Here is a 19,560-nt window from a genome sequence, read left to right as displayed (position 1 = left end):
GGAATGTGATTCTTCTCTATAAAATTTCATGCCCTGATATTCGCCTCTTTCTCTTCCTTCGTTGTTTTATGTACAAATACAGTGCCAAGATATCGTCTGTGTCTAATTCCACCTGAGCAATGATAGCAAATGACAAAATTTATCTCTCACAGCTAGAAAAAGACAAGCCATCACGAAAGCCGTCGACGGTTTTCCGCGTTCGGGTTCGAACTGCTCAAAAGTCGCGTTCGCGTTCGGGTTCGCGATGGACGCGTTCGAGTTCGCGCTCTGTATAAACAGGGCTTTACCATAAAAACACAATCTATGGTGGTTTAATCCTGTGATGTTGAACTTGACAAATATATGCATAATGCACGATGAAACTTACAATGTACGTTTATTACCGAAAGATCTCCGTTCCTTTCGATATTGGCGTATATAGGACGGCCACTTCCTGGATTATGGCCCCTGATTTTAGGAACCGTGGACCCAGTAGAAGTAACAGTTTGTATTTGATTGTAAAAAAACATTCAATTATAGCAGGTCAAATTTTTTTTATCCGAAATTGACGGGACTTGAAATATAGGTCTACCTCCTAAAGATCTCGGTTTCTTTCGAAATTGGCATGTATTGGACCGTAACGTCATGGATTGTGACCTCTTATTGTACGAAAAATGACATTTTTAGCTTATGGACACTCTAGAGGTCACAATTTTCATCCAATTTTGACGAAACTTGAAATATATGTTTGGTTCCTTTCCATATTCGCACATATCTGATTGTAATTTTCTGGATTATAGCCCCTAATTTTACGAAAAATCACGTTTTTAGCTTGTGGTCCCTCTAGAGGTTACAATTTTTATCCGATAAAGGCATTCGAATATATCCCCGTTACACCATAATTACGGTTGAGTTCACATTTCCTGAAAATGAGAACTGCCCGACAAAATGGCCGTTCCCCTAAAAGCATATAATATTCAGTTTAGATCTAAATATTAAGGCCACCTGCAGATTTCGCCAATGTCACGAGATGTAAACAGGGCTAGCGCAATTCCTAACCCTGGGAACAGTATAGAGCATAGCAGGGGTTTCTTCTCCTGAAAGTCTTTGTTCTAGAAGTTTAATCTCATTTCTCCCACTTCTATATTAAATTCAAGCCTTTTTGTTTTTAATAGAATAGTTACTTGCGTGCAACAACTTGGAGAAAAAGGTACTTGCGTCCAAAATATTGGGGGGGGGGGGGTTAGTCCCCCTACTCCGCCGGGCCTGAGGTGGCCTTATTATTTAGATATGGCCACAAAACAGACGCGTCTCTAAGTTAACTAAAAGATGTTGTTTTTTTCCGATTCCAAAATCAGAATTTTGGAGTTATTGGGTGTTATTTTAGAGTTATTGGGTGTTATTTTTTAATTTGACGTGCAGGGCGTTCCACGACCTTCCGAGTAGGTCTATATGCCGGCTTTTCCCGAGAGCCTTGTGCAAGGGCGGATCCAAAGACCATATGGATGGGGGGGGGGGCTCAAGGGGGGAGCCCTCCGGGGTGCCCCCCCCCACCTCCATAGGGTAATTTCGAAAAATAGACCCGCCTTTGTTGTAAACGCGCAAAGGCTTTATACAAGTTGGTTTGAGGACACTCTAACGTTTAACGGAAGTGGATGGTTCTATAAGGCCGTCCTTTGAACAGGTTTTGTGATCATTTGATTAACTCCCATGATTTCCAATTAATCTGGCACAGAGGGTACTACACATACATGTAGCTTAACATAATTATAATGAACAAATCTTTTGTAATTTTGTCAATTTGTATGGTGCTCCCAGAGGGCGTTCTATTTTTTGCAATAAAATCTATTATCTTATAATTTTTATTATTAAGATTTAGTGAGGGGATATAGCAGGCACGCCTGGCAAAGTGGGGGCGAAATAATTTGGCCACAAGTACTTCTTTCTCCAGGTTGTTGCACGTATGTAATTATGCGGTCATATACAACGACGCCTGATTTTAAAGGAGCTAAATCGCTAATATTTGGGACCTAGAAATTGACATAAATGGGTAGCAACGCATATAATAATGTAATATGAATGTAAATAAACTAATTTACATTCAGTCGTTTCTGTTTTTACTGTAATTTCTAATCAGTTATGTTCGGCGAAATACGCCAGAAGTTTCCAGTCTACACCGAAATGCGCACCCAAATTGAACTCAACTAAGAACTAGTGATACTGGTTTTAAGTTTCCTCTGAATCGAATAAAAATTGTGACTTCTAGACAGTCCACAACCTGGACATTACATGTTTTTATGCTATTTACATGAAGGGGGGCGGTCATTTGACAAAAAGGGTCGGTTGGATTTTCACAAAATTCAGACTCAATCATAATTATTATGTAACTGTGATATATTTAAACGGTTTTGTAAATAAGATACAAATGGTGACCTCTAGAGGGCCCGCGTGTTAAAAATGCGATATATCGTACAATCAAGGGTCATAATCCAGAGAGTTACAGTCCAATACGCGCCAATATCGAAAGGAACCCAGACCTTAAGGGTAGCGGCCCTTTTTTTTCGGGCATTTTCGGTCCGATTTTTACGAAATTTGCACTCAACCGTAATTATGGTGTAACGGTGAATATTATGTGAACGGTTTTTACAATCAAAACTGTGGGCTGTGAACTCTAGAGGGTCCACAAGCTAAAAATGTATATATGAAGTGACGATCATATATGAGCCAAGATCGAAAGAATCACAAATCTTTCGGTTAAAAAAATACATTGCCAGTTTTATCAAAATCGTATAACAATAATTAATTGTGACCGCTAGAGTGTCCATAACCATGGTATTATTATGTATTATATATTTGTCAAGTTGAGTATCGCAGGAAACCACCATCGACTGTGTTTGCATGGTAAGGGATTTAGAAAGGAAATACAATTTCACTTCTTTGCTGATTGATCTTATTAGATGGAAATCGTTCAGAAAGCGTCTCTGACGATCAAGACCCCAAATAACAAATAGCTTCGGGGGTCTAGGCGGCCCCTGGAACCTAGCCTAAAGTCCTAATATGGTAGTCAACGCCCCCCTCCCCCCATCAATCAAGAATTGCTTCCGCCAGCCCCGGCAGGAATTTGCAAAAGCCTCACGGTTACAGACCGTAGTTATCAACCGATTTGTTTTTAAACTTACAGAATATGACAAAACACAATTTCGGATTACGGTTTTGGATATATCAGGTTATCAAACATTTCATGTGGCACGGATTTACCAGTCCGTAATTATCAACCGATTTCCAATGAAACTTACAGACTAAACTGCACGCAGCGATCCATCTACGTCATACTTCGAGATAATGATCACTGCCCTAGTTGGACTCCATTTAAAACGCTCACGTGATCATTCTGGGGCGGGACTTATCGACTGGACTATTGCTTTGTGTACCCAACAGAGTAAAAATAACCCGATCAAGCACGCGTTTTATGTAAAAACATGGCATTGGCAAAATGTCAACTTCTGCCACTCCAGTAAAAGCGATATATAATATGTGCTAGTGGGTAATATTGCAATACATTCTTTGCCGCATTGTCAACTGTCTTTAGAGTTTCAATCTGTTTATCTTTCAAAACTTAAGGTTAGATACTCCTAAATTTATCTTCGCAAACAAAACCGCCTCTGTGAAATTATCTTTCATGGACGCCGCCATATTGAATAATCAGAGGACTATTTTGTGATTCGGCTTTGATTAGTTTGACATCTTTCATACACACAGCGGCTAAATAAACATATTTAATTTCATTCAATATGACAATAGAAGAGAAACAAATACTTCTAAAAATTACTAAAAGCATACTCAGTGTTTTCGACTAAAATCGTCGATGTAGGAATTAAAATGTCAGGTAATTAGCTTAGGGCCTGTTCTCAGGCGAAGCTAGCTGTAGACAGGCAGCAGCCTAAGTTTGGGATGTTACAGACTATGACATTACATTAATTTCGGCCGGGGGGTTGGGTGGCTGAATGGTTAGCACGTGCGCGGTGTACCATTTTGTCTGTCATTGAGTCAACTGGCGTGGTTTCGAATCCCCGGTTGTACGTGGCAAGGAGTAGGGTCGCCTGTCCAACCCCGTGGGTTTTCTCCGGGTCCTCCGGTTTCCTCCCACTGCTAAAGACCCCTACGCGCTAGCGAATTATTGAAATAAAATTAAACCATGTGTTAGTCCCGAAATGACCTAGTTTGTGTCGAGTGGACGTTAAACCCCATTTCTCTCTCTCTCTCTCTAATTTCGGCCATTTCAGGTGTGCGGCTTCCGAGATGTCAGGTTACCACAGATAAGGATCATATAGGCTAGCAAACGGCTGTCGTACTGATACAATATTTGGCGGGCCTATACGGGTTTGTCTATAAGTATGATGTGGGCTACATTATGGGTTTTATATTGTATTATAATTATAAACTTGATTTTACATCTAAAATCTCTTGACTATTACATTATAGGGAATAAGTGATCAGTTCAAATAGATTATATTCTTAATCAATTATATACTTATAGACAAGAGGTTTTGATTTGTATTCTTATTTCCCATTGAAATTTCTTTATTATTTATAAACAAAATATCTTATGTTAAATTAGGCAAATTACAATCTTGTTATTGCCAAAATAGTATATTTTTAATGAAGTTGTAGGACAGATATCTACTGTTCATTTATATTATATTCATGATCATGTATTTTATAATGTACATGTAAGAAAGATCAATAGTGATTAAATACTTCCAGTTAATTAGGGCACTTGGGAAAACCCTTTCCCTAATTATTATACATATTTTTTTTATATACGCCTATATTAAACAATAATTAGATTTTTTTTATACGCCCATATTTCATGTTACAGAACAAAATTCCAAATTTTCCATTTTTCTAAGCTGGGATATTTGAATGGGGTCAAAATCATTTAGAAAATTTAAACATACCAACATGTGATTGGGGGGGGGGGGGCATGTCCGTCAGTCGTAATGCTACTGGTCAAATTTTTAAATTTTCCATTTCCCTAAACTTGGAACAAACCACTTTATGGTAATTTGAATGGGGCAAAATCATTTCGAAATTTTCGACATACAAACAGGTGGGGGTGGGGTTTAATATTTATTTATCTATACCAACATACTTTAAAATATTGTTTAATGTGGGCCAACTGATATATTGTTTCTTAATCAACAAATGTAGTTAAAAATTGTTTACAAATAAAATATTTCACCATCTTTGTTTTAACGGAATCTTTAATTTTGCTGTGAACAAGCTGGCAGAGTAAAAGGAGCTGCTGCTTAAATTAAGCTTCTGAAATTCATGTTCAGTCCAGTGACAATTAACGTGACGAGGCTTCATATTAATTTGAGAACAATTTCACAGATAACAATTTTTGTTTAATATTGGAGTCCAGTGTAGTCAATGATTTTAGGCCTACACGTCTATAAAATTTCAGCTGCGAATTATTCATCTCTGTTCCGCCCGAACTAGGCTCAATTTCCATTATCTCCCCTCCCCGCCACCTGCCAATTTTGGAATGTATAGCCAAGGTTTTTTTGTACTAATGACTGGTTACGCAGGACATGACCATGTGCCTGATGTACTATTAGTATTGGCTATTTGATTTGCACGGAATACGTTGCTACATCTGTATGCATTAAACAGTGCCTTATCGTTCTTAGTCCAGTCAGTTTATGAAAAAAAGGGGGTTCATTACCCAAAAAAATTGCAAGAAATGGTTTTTTATGGTTTTTGGTAATGTTGGGTGTCAATGACACTCTAAAAGTTTACCAAAAATGGAGTACCGGGAAGTCCCAAATGTTGAGGGTAAAGTACAGGTAAGGCATTTTCCTAGGGTACAACTTTAGACAAACACGAAGTCGTCAACTTTGCACACTTATTCCTTAAACCCTAAGCATTATCCCTATTGTTGTTGGTGCATGGTTGACCCCCAGGGGCACAGCCATTTCTTGTATTTGTCATCTACAGGCGGTAGCAGGGGCGGGAAATTTGTAGTTAATGGCAAATGATAGAATTCATTTGGCATCTGAGCCATGACATTCCATATCCTCACACTTGCCTGAGGGATTATGATTATGATTAAGATCTGGACATGAGAACAACAACAAAGAAATAAACCACCTATACATGTTCTAGAAAACAAAGGGTACCTGCCAAATTTCATTTGATTCCGGGAGGGGAGTAGCACCTCTTGAGTCTGAAGATTATGGAAATATTTAGCCGGCTGTGAAATCGAATCTGGAAGCTATTAGTGGATATTGGATCTCGAAATAAAAATATCTTAAAATATCAGCCAGCGTCGTTTTCTCCAGAAATTTGTTACGAACTCTTGACGTTTTGATCCAGGACTAGTTGTACAGTTACTACTCATCTATTTTAAGGGCCCAGAAGGATCAGGTGCTTATCTGCCCCCCATTGGAATAATGTAGTTTGACATATATTTTTTTCAAAATAACTGAAAATGTTAAGATGGTGTGATGGCTGACAGTAGTGGATCTAGAAACTTTGATTAGATGGGGGGGGGGGGCAAATCTAGGTCGCCATCAACCATCCCACCTCACAATGAATGTCAAAAAAATACTGGCTACAACACTGAGTGCCTTGGTAGTTGTTCGCTGCTCATTATCTTGCCGGAAAGCAGTTTTATGCAAGTTGACATGTCATATTATGATTGTTATTGAGTTTGTTATTATTCTTTTTGTGAACCTTAGGGGCAGTGGCATAGTCAGGTTGTTTGTGAAGAGTGGGGCATATTCCTGAAGCAATGGCCAGAGAAATCTCCCTCTGGCCATTGCTAGACTGGGTTCTGATACTTGAGCTTTTGAGGGAGTGTGTCTATTCATCCCGTTCAATCAAATCTATTCTAATCTATCAACGTGAGAGCCCTTCGTTTAATCTGGGGTCTTCCCTAAAACTTTGATTTAAGGTATTAAAAACGGTTAAAGTATTGTTCGTCTCCTATCAGTATTGTTTACATTGTATCTGTGTTGATAGTCTCGTTTTTCACGCAATCAGTTTTTCTGCAATAGTCTACTATGCACTGGTTAATTGGGCATAATAAAATCTTTAGTCATGACGTAACGTTATGTAAACATATTTGGTACAATTTGGAGCTCTGTTTAAAGCGTAATGATATTGTTACGCAGTTAGCTATTGGTTGTTAATCGGACAATTGACCAGTCATAATATGGAACAGAAATTTGCTTCCTTTACAGCAGTGTCAAGTGGGATTAGCTCTAATCAAACGAAGCACTGCAAGGAGTGTGGAAGTGGGGTGGCACGAGCAACCTGAAGAGGGATTCCTGGGGAAATTTTGAAAATTTGAGTCAATTTCCTTGGATTTGAGGTCATTGCTGGAGGACCAGAGTGGGATGATTAGAAATGGGACAGAATCTTGACATGTTCCTGTCTATTCTGCTTGTTTTGTGAGAGTTGACAAAACTAGGAGGTTCACTAAAACTGTGAATATGATATCAATGAGATAGTATAAGACGACGGGGGAGTGCAAGAATGATGATCTATTGGGACGAGGGCTGGCATTTGAGTTCATTAATGGGAGCAAGTTCTTGTGAATGAGAGGACCAGAAATGGGAAAATCTCGAGACCTGCCTGCTAATTCTGCCTGTTTTGCAACAGTTGACAGAGCATTTGTACAGTCTGTTGACCTACGACCGACACACTAGTGGTAATAACTGGCGTGGGCGATTCACTATAACCATGAATGTGATAGTGATGTGAGAGTATAAGACCACAGGTCAGGATTGGAAGAATGATGACATAATGGAATCAAAAAATATTCCTGTTTACATATGCGGTGCGTATTGGCCACCCCCTGAAAATTTGGAAGGATTCACGTCGTCAGTATGGTAACATGAAAGTGGTCTAATATTGCTTTATTCATATGTTTGTGGTAGTGTATATTAGTGAATATTTGTTTTTATTGTATCTTAGGTATTGGAGCATAAAAGTAGGAGTTAAACCTCATTTCATTTCATTTCATTTCATTTCATCTTGGGTATTTGTTGTATTATTGTCCCTTTAATATATTGGTTATTTATGCTATATTTGGTGTTTGTGGTATTGTCCCTTTAATATTACATCTCTAATCTGGTCAACAATGTCTTTATAATAGCAATTCTAATCTCTACTCACTTTTAACTCACTTTTAACTCACTAAACTAATCACATCTCAGCTTCTCTTTCAAATCTCACTTGCAACTTAACCTTGTTACAAGGAGGAGAACATTATATCACTTGGTAAGTTTTATATTTTGACTTAACTTTTATAACTGTCTATTTAATATAATTAGAATATATTTGATATATGAAATAATTAAGTCACTATTATATTTCTATAAGTATTTCTATAATTATATTTGTGCATTTTGAGAATATTATACTTAGTTTTTCAGACTTTTATTTTATCTGTATACTTATTTATCCATTCCACAATAAAATCTTGAACGTATGACCATGTGTTTTGTTTCGTCATTAAATAGAAACCCTGCTACATGTTCTTGCAACACAATTCCGAATTTTGAAATTGCTACGTCGGCAGATATGCTGGGTCTCCTGAAAGATTTTAAAAAAAATTATAGATGGGTGCTGTTGATCACATTGACACATGCATTTTCATAAGTATTTGAGGTAACTTTTTCGAGTTTTGAGGGCACTTTTTCAGAAAGGAGGGCACTTTTGTTTTTGCTTTTATGGGGGCAGGGTAGCGCAGCAAGCCTCTGAACGTTGGCCAAGAAAGTTCCTCAGAATTTTCTGCTGTCGTTTGCCCTTGTCAGAGAGGGAGAGAGAGAAATGGGGTTTAATGTCCACGCGACACAAACTAGAACATTTCGGGACTAACACATGGATCATTTTTATTTCAATGATTTGCTTGCAGTTGGTGGAAACCGGAGAAAACCTACGAGTTTGGACATGCGACCACACTCCTCTTTACGTACAAGCGGGGAATCGAAATCATGCCACTTCACACAAAGACAGACCTTATGATGCAACGCACACGCATTAATGCGCTAGATGGTACAGTTTTTATATCACAGGTGGACATATTATTTTTTCGCCCCTGTCTGGACCGATGTCTGTTCACATTTTGTTTGTGGACTCTCTACAGGTCCCAGAATGTATCAGACTGTAAGTTCATAGATTATACAGCCCCTGATTGTCCGAAAAATTGCATTATTGGTGTGGCAAGGTGATAGTTTGAATACAAATAGTCAGTTGGTTTTAGTGATTTTAATCTGCACTATTAAAATTTCAAAACTTATAATTGTTGTACTATCTCTTTACAGATTTGTGGATAAACAGTGTTTGATTCAGCAGTACAGATTGATGGATACTGAGTGTTTGATTCAGCGGTACACATTGATAGAAACAGAGTGGTGAATGCAAAGGTACAGATTGATGGATACAAAATGGTGAATGCAGCAGTGCAGATTGATGGATACAGAGTGGCGAATGCAGCAGTGCAGATTGGTGAATGCAGTGGTGTAGATTGATGGATACGGAGTGGTGAATGCAGTGGTACAGATTGGAGGGTAAATTTTAAATATCCCAACGTAAAAAAGTTCTGTCTTGCAAACTCGAACTCCTCACAAAACTAAAATAGATGCTTATCGGGATAGACTAGTTCGTACAGACTGGTGGCAGCTAGGCCTGTCTATCGTAACCGTGTGTGTCTCTTTTACGACAATTCAATTTTTGTTTATGAATAAGTTATTACTCTCGGACCCAGTAATGAGTTTGGGTGTTTACACACATAAATACACCCGTAGCTTGTTATTTTGTTCCTGTCTTGTTTTAATTATCTGATTAGAGCGTTTGGTGGGGTGATTTTCTTTTGAACACAGTTGCAAAACCAGGCTTTGAATTTCAGTCTTGAATATCATTAATATTTCTTGATGAACTAAAGGTAACTTCTCCCAGCCCTGGTTCCAGGAATTTGACTACGAGTAATTCTAGATTGACAATAACAGGTTTACATAATATGTACTGTATGTGCTACATATATTTTCTAAATTTATTCATTGGTGTGTCTAATATGTACAGTATAGGACATTCTGCTGACAAGTTCAAAACACATTTTAAAATAGGGGTCCTTGGAAATATTGACTTTTAGTGAGGATTGAGGTGTAAAACTACTCGAGGGATCAAGTCTGTGAGTTATGCCTAGGCGAGATAGATTAATATGTCATAACTTCATCAACCAATCTAAACAACAGACTTAAGACAACTCCAACATTGTTGTCTTCTGGCTACTAGCAGTTCTGTTATATTTTGGAGATTAGAATTCTTGTAGGTTGAGACAGGTTCTTTGTGTTATTCACAAGGACAACATGATGAGACAGCTAGTCCTCATACATAGACAGTTTCTTCTCTAATCCACATACAACATAAACAAAGATTATGGATTCCTTGTATTCTGGTGGCTTCTAGCGAGACAGGTTCTATGTTATTATCTGGAGAGGGCGATGTCGGTCTGCAGCGTGGCAGCTCTCAATTCCGGGGATACAACCAGCTGTCCAGTTCAGTTCAGTGGGGACTAATTTAATTTGGCTTTTAATTCACTAAAGATATTTTTGTTTGTCACTGCACAAGTACTAATTGCTTTCGGCCACTTATGTTTGTTTTTCAGGACCCAGGTTGGTGGATGCAGAATGGCAGTATGGTAGTCTGTTTGGACGGTTTGGCTTAAAAGGAAAGTACAGTTTTTCTATTTGATATTGTCTTGAGGGCAGTGACTGGCTGCAACCTGGTCGGCTCACAAATCGGCGGATAAAAGCTGAGCAGTCCATTTCAGTTGAATTTAGTTCTAGTTCATTGGGGATAAAGTAAATTTGGCTTCTTGGAAGATGTTCTTATCATTGCACATGTACTAATTGCTCTCTCCACCTTAGATTGTTTTTCAGCGCGCCATATTAAACATTATTTAGGGTTTTTTTATACGCCGATATATCATGCCCATCAGTTTGTCATGCTACAAGTTAAACTTTTAAATTTTCCAATTTCCTAATCTTGGAACATTAATCTTTATGTAAATTTGAATGGAGTCAAAATTATTTTGAAATTTGACAAACCAACATGATGTGATGATGGTTAATTAGATGGCTCGTGCTGTCGATCCGTCATGCTACAGACCAAACTTAAAATTTCTATTTTGTTAAACTTGGAACAAACCTTTATGGGAAACTGAATGGGGTCAGACGTATTTCGAAATTGTCGACACAGCAACATGATGTGATGGTGGGTGGCTTGGATGAATCATGCCAGTTGTTCTGTCGTCATGTTACAGGTCAAACTTCTAAATTTTCCATTTTACAAATCTTGGAACATAAACCGTTATGGTAATTTGAATGGATTCAATTATTTCGAAATTTTTGACATACCAACACGATGTGATGTTGGGTAGAATAAATGAAACATGCCCGTCGGTCTGTCATGCTACAGGTCAAACTTCTAAATTTTCTAATTTATTAAACTTGGAACAAACCTTTATGGGAAACTGAATGGGGTCAAACGTATTTCGAAATTTTCGACATAACATGATTTTATTGTGGGTGTATTAGATTATTCATGCCCATCGGCATGTTACAGGTTAAACTCTTCTAAATTTTATTTTTCCTAAACTTGGAACAAACCTTTATATGAAACTGAATGGGGTCAAAATTATTTTGAAATTTTTGACGTACTAATATGGGATGGTGGGTGGCTTAGATGAACCATGCCCGTCCTTCCATCATGCTACATGTCAAACTTCTAAATTTTCTATTTTTCTTGACTTAAAACGAAAGCTGAACAAACCGATGTCTATAAGCTTCTGAAAATGATATTCAGGCCAGTGACGATTATTATTCCAGTTCAGTTGCATTTAGTTCTAGTTCAGTGGGGATTAAGTAAATTTAGAGTACTTTGAAGACGTTTTTATCATTGCACATGTACTAATTGCTCTCTCCACCTTGTTTTCCAGCAGGCGGATTGGTGGATGCAGAATGGCGGACACAGATGGACGGACGCAAGCAAGGCAGTGGTGCTCTGTTAGGATTTTTTGGCTTAAAAGGAGAGTACATTTTTTTCTGTTTGATTTCGTTTAAAGGAATTAATATTTCATTAAAACCAATTAATATTTCGTTAAAACGAATTAATTATTTCGTTAAAACGAATTAGTTATCTCGTTTAAACGAAATAATGTTTATGTTAAAATGAATTAATTAATATTTGTTATAACGAATTAGTATTTTGTTTAAACAAATTAGTATTTCGTTTAAAGAGAATTAATATTTCGTTTAAATGAAATAATTGTATAAGAGTGAAATTATGCACGAAAAAATCAGATAAGAGTGGAATCATGCACGAAAAAATTATATAAGAGTTGAATCGTGCACTTAAGGGCCTCCGTAGATTGTGGACAATGTAGAAGTCACAATTATCAGATTTTGATGAAAGTTAAAATGTTTATGTCCCAAAGATCTCAGTTCCTTTCGCTATTTGCACATATCATACCGACACTTCCTGGATTATGGCCCCTGATTGTGTTTTATTAGCTTGTGGATTCTCTACAGGTCACAATTTTTATCTGATTTTAAAATACAGATGTGACGTCACCCTTTGATGTTGGCAATATTTATACTAGTGAAATATTGGACTAGCGTGACGTATTTCACTGTAAAAGCACGTTTCTATTTTTTATTCTATTTATTTGTCTCGAGCTTAAGACATTGCGTAATTTATTGTAAAATCACCGGGACTGCGGCCCTCTTGGTGTTACAATATATTACTTAATGTCTCGCTCTCGACCATTAAACAATACTTAAAACGTCTAAAATATATCACCATTCCACCATAATGAAGTTTGAATTTGAATTTCGGGAAAATCGAAACGAAATTGCCTGACAAAATGGCCGCTCTTTCTACGCAAAATGTGTAAAAGTATGTAATACGAAGGTTTTGGACCATCTAGAGATCACAATTTTTATCCGATTTTGATGAAACTTAAAATTTATCTATGTCCCATAAATCTCAGTCACTTTCCATATTTGCGAAATTCAGACCATAACTTTCTTGTTTATGACACCTGACTGTACAAAAAATCACTTTTGTTTTTAGCTTGTTCTCTATCCATCTCTTGCGAAATATGGGCGTATCTTGCCTGGCAACCGCTGGTTCTGATTAATATTATTGAGGGCGTATATTGTCGTCGCCCCTGTCCGCCTTCCGTGCGTCTGTCTGTGTGTCCGTTCACATTTTGTTTGTGGACTCTCTACAGGTCACAATTTTTATTCGATTTGTATGAAACTTGAAATAAAGGTTTATTTTCCCAAGATCTCGCATCCTTTAGATAATTGCGCATTTACTTCCTTGAAATTCTAGATTGGCAATAACAGGTTTATGTACGAACTATATATATATATATATATAGGTACAGTAAAGGACATTCTGTTGACAAGTTAAAAACCCATTTTAAAATAGGGGTCCTTAACATTGACTTTTAGTTGGAATTTGGTGTAAAGCTACTTGAGGAATCGAGTCTACTTATGTCTAGGCTAGATAGATTAACATGTCATAACTTCATCGACTAATATAAACAGACTGAAGATGTTTATCTCTATCAGGAGAAAACACAACGCCGACATTATTTTCCCTAGTCCACATATGTAACATTGTTTTCTTCTGGCTACTATCGCAACATGTTTCAACAGTTCTGGATTCAGTTGTTATATTCCGGAGATTAGAATTCTTGTAGGTTGAGACAGGTTCTTTAAATTCTTGTAGGTTTCACAACTAATATAAACTGACTGAAGATGTTTATCTCTATCAGAGGAAAACACAATACCGACATTATGTTGCCTAGTCCACAAATATAACATTGTTTTCTTCTGGCTACTAGCGGAAAAGGTTTCAGCAGTTCTGGGTTCTGTTGTATTCTGGAGATTAGAATTCTTGTAGATCGAGACAGGTTCTTACTGTTATTGTTTGGAGAACAGAAATCTTGTAGGTTTCCCAAGGGTGAAATGCTGAGACAGCTAGTACTCATACATAAAAAGTTTCTTCTCTTATCCACATACACAACACCAATATAGATTCCGGATATTCTGGTGGCTTCTAGTGAGACAGTTTCTATGTTATTATCTGGACATTAGAATTGGGTGTAATGGTTGTAGGCTGCAGACTTAACCATTACTTCTTAGAACAAGAACACAAACACATCCATACATATTTGGAACTTCTCTTCTTTGGGAACTGTGATCAACAATTAGAGAGCTGAAGTCAAGGTTTATGACATTGTTAATTTAACAGGATTGTGGTTGATTTACATCTATGATATATACTAGAGACTTCTATCTCGCTTCTATTGGGTTTTCTGGTGTGCACACCTCATTGATTTGTCCTCGACGTAGCCAGTTATCTTTGATGACTTGTGGTTGGCCACCCGGTTATCGCTGACGACTGGTAGTTGGCAGTTCATATTAGGCTATGGGCTTCTGATACAGAACAGAAAAAGGCCAATAATCTCACAGTAGGTGTTGATATATAGGCAGTCTTATTCATTTCTCTAGAATATAACATTTGGGGTTGTTTCATCTTGTAGCTTAAACCGATGTCCTTACTAAAAGTCCATTAACTTACTTGTCTATGTAAAGGTGTGTCCAAGACCTGTTAGCTGGTGTTTCTTTACTGTAACATATTGAATTAAATATTGATGGATTTCTTGTGCAATTTGGATTTAACTATTGTTATATATCTGTATATCGCCAACAGTCATCAATTTATTTTTATACGCTTACATCTTCATGTGGATGCATATTGTCGTCCGAATGTCCGTTCACATTTGTTTGTGGCCAGTCTACAGGTCATGTTTTTCATCCGATTTGGACGAAACTTGAAATATAGGTTAATATCCCTAAGATCTAGGCTCCTCCCAGTCTTGTATTGGGTCGTAACTTCATGGATCATGACCCATTCATTGTATGACTGAGGAGCGGCTCTCCATTCTGGGCAAAAGACCAACTGAACAGTCCAGTTCAGTTCCATTTAGTTCAGTGGGACATTAAGTTAATTTGGCTTTAAATTCATTGAAGATTACACATGTACTAATTGCTTTCGACCACCTAAGTTTGTTTTTCAGGAAAATGGTTAGTGGATACAAAATGGTGGACAGAGATGGAAGGGGATGCAGGCAAGGCAGTATGGTGATTTGGAATAAAAGGAGAGTGAACTCAATGGAACGGAACAGTACAGTTCAGTTCCATTGAGTTCAGTAGGGATTTAGTTAATTTGGCTTTCAATTCATTTTTGTTTGTCATTGCACATGTACTAATTACTTTCGGCCACCTAAGTTTGTTTTTCAGGAACCAGGTTGGCGGATGCAGAATGGTGGACACAGATGGTAGAGGATGCAGGCAAGGCAGAATGGTGGACACAGATGGAAGCGGAAGCAGGCAAGGCAAGGCAGTATGGTGGTGATCTTTTTGAACGATTTGGAATAAAAGGAGAGTACAGTTTTTTCGATTTATTTGTTTGAGGGTAGTCGCAGGCTGCAGACCGAGTTACTCTCAATATTAGGGGATAAGACTAGCTGGACAGTCGAGTTGAGTTCCCTTTAGTTCAGAAGGGATTAAGTTAATTTGGCATTTTTTTTGTTTGTCATTGCACATGTACTAATTGCCACCTAAGTTTGTTTTTCAGGAACCAGCTTAGCGGATGCAGAATGGTGGACACAGATGGAAGAGGATGCAGGCAAGGCACAATGGTGGACACAGATGGAAGAAAAAGCAGGCAAGGCAGTATGGTGGTGATCTGTTTGCATGATTGGGAATGAAAGGAGAGTACAGTTTTTTCGATTGATTTTTGTGAGGGTAGTGGCAGGCTGCAGACCGCGTTGCTCTCAATAGTGGGGGATAAGACTAGCTGAGGAGTCCAGTTCAGTTCCATTTAGTTCAGTAGGGATTAGGTTAATTTGGATTTGTTTTTGTTTGTCATTGCACATGTACTAATTGCTTTCGGCCAGTTTGTTTTTCAGCAACCAGGTTGGCGGATGCAGAATGGTGGACACAGATGGAAGAGGATGCAGGCAAGGCAAGGCAGAATGGTGGACACAGATGGAAGAGGAAGCAGGCAAGGCAGTATGGTGGTGATCTGTTTGAACGATTTGGAATAAAAGGAGAGTACAGTTTTTTCGATTGATTAGTTTGAGGGTAGTGGCAGGCTGCAGACCGAGTTGCTCTCAATAGTGGGGGATAAGTCTAGCTGAACAGTCCAGTTCAGTTCCATTTAGTTCAGTAGGGATTAAGTTAATTTGGATTTTTTTTTGTCATTGCACATGTACTAATTGCCTTCGGCCAGTTTGTTTTTCAGCAACCAGGTTGGCGGATGCAGAATGGTGGACACAGATGGAAGAGGATGCAGGCAAGGCAGAATGGTGGACACAGATGGAAGAGGAAGCAGACAAGGCAGTATGGTGGTGATCTGTTTGAACAATTTGGAATAAAAGGAGAGTACACTTTTTTCGATTGATTTTTTTGAGGGTAATGGCAGGCTGCAGACCGAGTTACTCTCAATAGTGGGGGATAACCCTAGCTGGACAGTCGAGTTGAGTTCCCTTTAGTTCAGAAGGGATTAAGTTAATTTGGCATTTTTTTGTTTGTCATTGCACATGTACTAATTGCCACCTAAGTTTGTTTTTCAGGAACCAGCTTAGCGGATGCAGAATGGTGGACACTGATGGTAGAGGATGCAGGCAAGGCAGAATGGTGGACACAGATGGAAGCAGAAGCAGGCAAGGCAAGGCAGTATGGTGGTGATCTTTTTAAACGATTTGGAATAAAAGGAGAGTACAGTTTTTTCGATTGATTTGTTTGAGGGTAGTCGCAGGCTGCAGACCGCGTTGCTCTCAATAGTGGGGGATAAGACTAGCTGAGGAGTCCAGTTCAGTTCCATTGAGTTCAGTAGGGATTAGGTTAATTTGGATTTTTTTTTGTTTATCAATGCACATGTACTAATTGCTTTCGGCTAGTTTGTTTTTCAGCAACCAGGTTGGCGGATGCAGTATGGTGGACACAGATGGAAGAGGATGCAGGCAAGGCAAGGCAGAATGGTGGACACAGATGGAATAGGAAGCAGGCAAGGCAATGCAGTATGGTGGTGATCTGTTTGAACGATTTGGAATAAAAGGAGCGTACAGTTTTTTTGATTGATTTTTTTTAGGGTAGTGCCAGGCTGCAGACCGAGTTACTCTCAATAGTGGGGGATAAGCCTAGCTGGACTGTTGAGTTGAGTTCCCTTTAGTTCAGAAGGGATTAACGGAGGAGCTGACAAGGAAAGCTGTCTAGTCGTTCGGATGGGACGAAAAACCGAGGTCCCGTGTACACATTGGCGTGTACGTAAAAGATCCCTTGGCAGTTGGAATTCGATATAAGAGTAGGCCGTAGTGCCGCTGTCCGGGCAAAATTTCCCTCATAGCACACTGTATGGCGTATGCCCGTCTTCATTAGCCCAGGTTAGGAGCAGAACAGTAGGACGTTACACTCCATTTCATTTCATTTCAGAAGGGATTAAGTTAATTTGTCATTTTTTTGTTTGTCATTGCACATGTACTAATTGCCACCTAAGTTTGTTTTTCAGGAACCAGCTTAGCGGATGCAAAATGGTGGACACAGATGGAAGAGGATGCAGGCAAGGCAGAATGGTGGACAGAGATGGAAGCGGAAGCAGGCAAGGCAAGGCAGTATGGTGGTGATCTTTTTGAACGATTTGGAATAAAAGGAGAGTACAGTTTTTTCAATTGATTTGTTTGAGGGTAGTCGCAGGCTGCAGACCGCGTTGCTCTCAATAGTGGGGGATAAGACGAGCTGAGGAGTCCAGTTCAGTTCCATTTAGTTCAGTAGGGATAAGGTTAATTTGGATTTTTTTTGTTTGTCATTGCACATGTACTAATTGCTTTCGGCCAGTCTGTTTTTCAGCAACCAGGTTGGCGGATGGAGAATGGTGGACACAGATGGAAGAGGATGCAGACAAGGCAAGGCAGAATGGTGGACACAGATGGAAGAGGAAGCAGGCAAGGCAAGGCAGTATGGTGGTGATCTGTTTGAACGATTTGGAATAAAAGGAGAGTACAGTTTTTTCGATTGATTAGTTTGAGAGTAGTGACAGGCTGCAGACCGAGTTGCTCTCAATAGTGGGGGATAAGTCTAGCTGAACAGTTCAGTTCAGTTCCATTTAGTTCAGTAGAGATTAAGTTAATTTGGATTTTTTTTGTCATTGCACATGTACTAATTGCTTTCGGCCAGTTTGTTTTTCAGCAACCAGCTTAGCAGATGCAGAATGGACACAGATGGAAGAGGATACAGGCAAGGCAGAATGGTGGACACAGATTGGCGGATGCAGAATGGTGGACACAGATGGAAGAGGATGCAGGCAAGGCAAGGCAGAATGGTGGACACAGATGGAAGAGGAAGCAGGCAAGGCAGTATGTAGGCAACCTAGAATGGTGGACACAGATGGAAGCGGAAGCAGGCAAGGCAAGGCAGTATGGTGGTGATCTTTTTGAACGATTTGGAATAAAAGGAGAGTACAGTTTTTTCGATTGATTTGTTTGAGGGTAGTCGCAGGCTGCAGATCGCGTTGCTCTCAATAGTTGGGGAGTTGAGTTCCCTTTAGTTCAGAAGGGATTAAGTTAATTTGGCAATTTTTTTATTTGTCATTGCACATGTACTAATTGCCACCTAAGTTTGTTTTTCAGGAACCAGCTTAGCAGATGCAGAATGGTGGACACATATGGAAGAGGATGCAGGCAATGCAGAATGGTGGACACAGATGGAAGCGGAAGAGGGCAAGGCAGGGCAGTATGGTGGTGATCTTTTTGAACGATTTGGAATAAAAGGAGAGTACACTTTTTTCGATTGATTTTTTTGAGGATAGTGGCAGTCTGCAGACCAAGTTACTCTCAATAGTGGGGGATAAGACTAGCTGAACAGTCCAGTTCAGTTTCATTTAGTTCAGTAGGGATTAAGTTAATTTGGATTTTTGTTGTCATTGCACATGTACTAATTGCTTTCGACCAGTTTGTTTTTCAGCAACCAGGTTGGCGGATGCTGAATGGTGGACACAGATGGAAGAGGATGCAGGCAAGGCAAGGCAGAATGGTAGACACAGATGGAAGAGGAAGCAGGCAAGGCAAGGCAGTATGGTGGTGATCTGTTTGAACGATTTGGAATAAAAGGAGAGTACAGTTTTTTCGATTGATTAGTTTGAGGGTAGTGGCAGGCTGCAGACCGAGTTGCTCTCAATAGTGGGGGATAAGTCTAGCTGAACAGTCCAGTTCAGTTCCATTTAGTTCAGTAGGGATTAGGTTAATTTGGATTTTTTTTTGTTTGCCATTGCACATGTACTAATTGCTTTCGGCTAGTTTGTGTTTCAGCAACCAGGTTGGCGGATGAAGAATGGTGGACACAGATGGAAGAGGATGCAGGCAAGGCAAGGCAGAATGGTGGACACAGATGGAAGAGGAAGCAGGCAAGGCAAGGCAGTATGGTGGTGATCTGT

Source organism: Patella vulgata, chromosome 2 (genome assembly GCF_932274485.2).
Source record: "Patella vulgata chromosome 2, xgPatVulg1.2, whole genome shotgun sequence".
In the NCBI taxonomy this organism is placed as follows: Eukaryota; Metazoa; Mollusca; class Gastropoda; family Patellidae; genus Patella; species Patella vulgata.
Note: the sequence above shows the minus strand (reverse complement) of the source record.